The sequence below is a fragment of the Alligator sinensis genome, unplaced genomic scaffold (assembly GCF_000455745.1).
Source record: "Alligator sinensis unplaced genomic scaffold, ASM45574v1 scaffold479_1, whole genome shotgun sequence".
Classification (NCBI taxonomy): domain Eukaryota; kingdom Metazoa; phylum Chordata; order Crocodylia; family Alligatoridae; genus Alligator; species Alligator sinensis.
Window position 1 is genome coordinate 34,219 of NW_005842324.1, and position 5,749 is coordinate 39,967.

At 47.0% G+C, this 5,749-nt stretch overlaps 1 protein-coding gene across 3 annotated transcripts in view; it reads left to right on the plus strand.

Moving 5' to 3' along the window:
* STEAP2 (STEAP2 metalloreductase) overlaps window positions 1-5,749 on the plus strand; it is a 31,173-nt gene that overhangs the window by 13,842 nt on the left and 11,582 nt on the right. The window lies entirely within an intron of this gene.

The window sequence follows — 5,749 nt, forward strand, 5'->3', positions numbered from 1 at the left end:
CTGAACCAGACTCAGGCTGAGAGAAATGGAAATCAGGTAGGTGTATTAACACTTTTTCTTTTACTTCATTAATTTGGTCCAAAACTTCCCCTGATTACCATTCATTCACTTCTGAAAATGGGGGTTGGATGCACATGGGCTAGGCATTGCCTTTTGAAGTTGCTGGTTGTATTTCAAGAACATGAATTGGCAGTAATAAACAAAATAATTGAGAGAGAAACTACTTGAATCACCCCTAAACATTTTGAAATGTTTCCTTTTGCAAGGGCAGGCAGAATTTCTAGCAACCTAAATTAATGCATTGCAAACAGGAAAAGAAATCCACTGAAACCAATATTTGATCACACAAAGTATGTCAAAAATTTAAAATAATGGTTGCAAGCAGTCCAGTAGCTGTTTGCTTTGGCAAGGTGATGGAACTGTATAGTGAATATATCATATGAACATAAAAAAACCACTGTGCTTTCTTTTTTCCAGTTTGAGTCTAAGTTCCAGTGGCATTACTTGCATGTTGTGTTCAGATTCTAGGAGTAGGAATAGGTAGCTATTAGGGCTGTGCGATATGGAAGCGTTCCGTTTCAACTTTTGTTTCGAATCGAAACGGCTGTTCCATTCCGTTCCATCGAAACGTTTTGTTGTTTTGACCCTGTTTCAGTGTTTCACCCATAGGATAGAATGAGGAAGGTCAAAGCAGGCTATAACTTCATCATTTCTGGCCTGATTTGGATGAAACTTGCAGGAATGGTAGCCCCTTCTGAGGGCATGAAGCGTGCCAAGTTTCAAGAAGATAAGTGCAGGGGTGTAATCTTCCATGTCTTTCTCTGGTACGTCTTGTATGGGGATTCCTCTCTAACCTCACCATTATTCTTAGGGATGAACAGCTTGATTACGGGAACGACTTCAGGTCGGTTCACCAAGGGGCCTTTCCTGCCACGTCTTTGATAATGATTGCTTTCAGATTGGGAGTACGATGCTTTGGTCCCATCTCCCCTTAGCGTTCCCCCTTCGTCGTTCCTGTTGCTCTGCCTTTGTGGGGCTCCAACCTCCCCTACACACTGCCTAACGCCAACCTTGATGTCGTCATCTGCGTTGGCATAGGACATCAGCCTCAACGTCTTTGATGCTCAGGTTCCTGGAATATGATAGCTGCCGGGTGTAAAAGATGTTGTTATCCCAAGTGCTTCCCCCGGCCTTCCTCCTTCCCAATTGCGTGTGGTCCGACTTCAGTACCGGTCCGTCCCCCACTGCATTGCCTCTGCCCCAGGTTCGGTACTTGCCATCCATCCGACTTGCCTGTGTCCCAGCTCTGCCGAGTTCTGCCGGACTCCAGTCTGTGGACCACTTCTTGGGCCCCTTCTGGCCCTACGCTGTCATGGAGACCCCTTCTCAGGGTATCCACCAGATCCCCTCACTGGGACAGCTTATGTTCTCTGGCCCCTCCAGGCTGGCTGGGGATGCCACTTCCAGTCCCCCCAACTTGTCTTCCACCGGGCTTTTTATCCTTGATCTGGAGGTCTGTCTGCCCAATCGGTCCCGGCATGCTGTTACAAAGTGTGCCCACACCAATGGGGTTGCCGATCCCAGCTCTCTTGGGCTTGGCCGTTTTTGTTTTTTTTTTCCTTTTTCAATTTTCCCACAGTGGCTCCGCCTGTTGCGGTTTCACTTTCGCCACTTTCGTCTTCCCGCGCAGCGTCCTGCTGCCTTCTCTGCCTCTCAGGTAAGTCTTTTCCACAAGGGGGTTCAGAGAAACTGCACCCCAAAATCCTGAATGCAAAGCTCATGTCACATGTATGTGCTAAGTCACACCGGGGTCAAAACTGCAGGCGTGCTAGCCCCTGCTGCAGCCACAAAGCCTGCCAAGTTTCAAGGAGATAGGTGGAGGGGTTTGGGGAAACTGCACCTGAAGCTGTGGACAAGCAAAACTCATGACGTGGGTGACACTGTTTGTGTTAAGACGCAGCAGGATGAAAGCTGCAGGCCTGCTAGCCCCTGCTGAGGCCACGAAGCCTGCCAGCTGTCAAGGAGATAGAGGTGCAGAGTCCCAGAACCCCTGCACCTAACTGCTGACAGGTAAAACTCGTTTCATGGGTGCTTGTGCAACTGCTGCCTCTCGTCAGGCAGCAGGACTGAAACTAGGAGTAATGGTCACAATCTCCTGAAAGATCGTTTCAGGCTCAGCATTAGGAAAAACTGCTTCACAACTAGGGTGTCCAGACTGTGACCATTACTCCTAGTTTTCCCCAAGGGTGCCCTGCTAAACAGTTGTTCACCGAGCCCTAGATGTACGCTTCTGATGTAGCGGTAAGCTGCTACCAAGTCCCCTCTCAGCCTTCTCTCTTTCACGCTGAAGAGTCCCAGGTCCTTCAGCCTTTCCTCATATGGCTTGTCGTGCAAGTCTCTGATCATATGGGTAGCCCTTCTCTGGACTCTCTCAAGCTTTACCATGTCCTTGTTAAGGTGCGGAGCCCAGAACTGGATGCAGTACTCCAGCCGCAGTCTCACCAGTGCTGAGTAGAGCAGGAGAATCACTTCTTTGCAATGGTTTTACTGGAGATGCATCAATTGATGCATGCCAGCATATTGTTGGCCCTGCTGACTACAGCATCGCACTGCCAGCTCATGTTCATACTGTGGTTAATTATTACCTCCAGGTCTGTGGTGGCAAGTGATGGGGGATCTTCAGTCCTGCTGCCTGATGAGGCAGCAGTTGCACAAGCACCCATGTCACAAGTTTTGCTGTCAGCAGCCAGAGGTGCAGGGCTCCAGAACCCCTGCACCTATCTCCTTGATAGCTAGCAGGCTTCGTGGCCTCAACAGGGGCTAGCAGGCCTGCAGCTTTCACCCTGCTGCGCCTTAACACAAACAGTGTCACCCATGTCACAAGTTTTGCTTGTCCGCAGCTTGAGGTGCAGTTTCCCCGAACTCCCTGCACCTATCTCCTTGAAGCTTAGCAGGCTTTGTGGCCTCCGCAGGAGCTAGCATACCTGCAGTTTTGATCCCACTGTGGCTTAACACATACATGTGACACAAGTTTGGCGCTCAAGATTTTGGGGTGCAGGTTCTCCAGCACCCCTGTGCCTATCTTTTTGAAACATGGCACAATTCATGTCCTCAGAAGCGGCTACCATTCCTGCAAGTTTCATCCAAATCTGGCCAGAAATGACAAAGTTATAGGCTGTTTCTACCTGCCCCATTATAGCCTATGGGCGAAACGTCGTAACAGCGTTGAAACAGCGAAAAGTTTCGACTTGCCTTGTTTTGTTTCAAGGCTGTTTCGACCATATCTGTTCTATTTCGACCTCGAAACAGTGTCAAAACAAAGTTGGTGGCAAAATTTCACACAGCCCTAGTAGATATGTTTTGTTCCTGGTCTGGGGACTTGGTTTTTAATTTGCTCACAGCCTGAGGCAATGGGGGTGTTTTTTCTTATCTGCTAAGCCTTAAATCTAACTGTATATGTTTGGAATGTTATTTGTCAGTGACCATGGCTAGGCTGTCCAAGAGAAACACTCCATCCACACCAGTTGAAACAGCGACTAATTAAAAGGAAGAAGAAATGGACCAGGAAAGACATTGTCTTTGGGGTTGTTTTTTTCAAGAGCACCTTGTTTGGGGGGTACACAACAAAGGATGAAGAGAATGTGTGCTGGAGGAAAGGCAGAAAGAACAAGAGATACACTAAGAACCAAGACACCGTGCAACTCCTAAAACAGATATTGCAAAGCATGAAGCAGTGAAACAACCAGACTTGCATCCAGCAGCCATTGCATTGCATGGATAATTCTTTTTGGGACCTAAGGTATATTAACCCTTCCCACCAAGCAAATGGTATTCCTTCCACTCAATCCCAGTGGAACATAAGATGAATAGATGTGAATGTATGTACACTGATCTGTGATTCATGTACAAACAATCTGTGTGTGACACTTTGTTTCCATTTTAAGTATTTTAGAAGTATTCTGATGTATAGCACTGCTCAATAAAGTTTTACTTTTGTGACGTGTATGATTTCTTTACTTTGTCTTATAAACTTACCATGCAACTCACAAAACAGATTCACAAAATAGGTAAACAGTTCACCTATAACTTATGTACAAGTCAAATACAAAACATGCACAGAGGTGCACAAATTAATGTAAAGTTAGTACACCGCCTGACTCGACAGCACAATGTCCAAGGCTGCCTTTAAGGCCTCCTTCAGCTGTACAGTACCTCAGTGTGTTCTTACGTTTTCCTACATCTGGCAAACGGTCTTTCTACTTTCCTCTCTATCTTGTTAGTAAATTTCCCCTTTGGCTTTATAAATGTTGTAGGAAATGCAACATGGAGCATAAGAATAAGGATACTGGCTTATTGAGATGCAGCCTAGTCATGTGGCATCCTCTAGCATCCTTTCAGTCTACCAAATACATACTCCACGATTCAGCCTTTCCTTGCTGCTGTATCTGGATGACAGCTATTCCACCTTAAAGACTTTTCAGCATTAAACTGGTTATTTGCTTATTAATAGCAATCCAAGGTTTACAAGTTTCCATAATATAATTGCCACCTTTTTTTTCCACTGGCAAAACAGCCCTCATTTTGGAATGAGCTTAATACACAATTCTGGGAAAATGGATTTCCACCTTTCAACATCTGCAACTGTTGTGAAACTATTGATGATCATCTTAAATTTGCTTTGTTATCCAGTCAAATTACTCAGTGCTTCTTTCAGAGGACTGGAAGTACTTCTTCTCTCTGTGTAGTGGGTCAGCTGCTATCTGCTGCATCAGTTCATTCATACTCTTCAGTTTTCCTATTTTCACTGCTGCACAACCAGTCATTATGAAGTTGTTTAAGGTCTGCAAGAGAATCAGCTATCTTATCTCTGTATCAGACATAAGAACCCTTCTTCTGTTCATATCCACGTTTCTATCAGCAAGATGGCACTGAGTCTGAAAACTGGTACAAAGTACCTATGAGAATTCTGAAATGCCTCTACACTAATGCCCGTAGCATGGGGAATAAGCAGGAGGAACTCGCCCTCCTGCTGGCTGACACCAACCCGGACATTGTGGGGATTACAGAAACATGGTGGGACTCCAAGCATGATTGGGCAGTGAATGTCAAGGGCTATAGGCTGTACAGGAGGGACAGGATAGGAAAGAGAGGGGGGGGAGTGGCACTCTATATCAAGGAGGAATACACATCCTCGCTAATTTGTAAAGAGTCAGGGGAGAAGCACTCTGAAGTGCTTTGGGTTAGAGTTCAAGGCAAAAGAGGGGAAAGGGACCTAAGGGTGGGAGTTTACTATAGACCACCCAACCAAGGAGAGGAGCTTGACCAGGAATTCTTGGGTCAGCTCACCAAGGTAGCGAAGGCTAAGGATGTGGTAGTCATGGGGGACCTGAACTTCCCAGACATCTGCTGGGAGAAGCAATCAGCCAGGTCTGAGTGCTCCCGTAGGTTCTTAGACAGAGTCCAGGACCTTCATCTAACCCAGGAGGTGCACAACCCCACCAGGGGGGATGCCTTGTTGGACTTGGTGTTGGCCAAGTCCTGGTGAGGGGGTTGCGGGTGCTTGACCCCCTGGGCGACAGTGACCACTGCCTGCTGGAATTCACCATTCAGCGCAAGGTGGCAAAGGCAAGCAGTCAGGCTGTGGCCCTAGATTTTAGGAGGGCAAACTTCAACGAGCTAAGGAGGATAGTTGGAGAAGCGCTGAAGTCTCAGAGGGGAGGAGAGCCGGGTGTTCAAGGGGAGTGGTCGC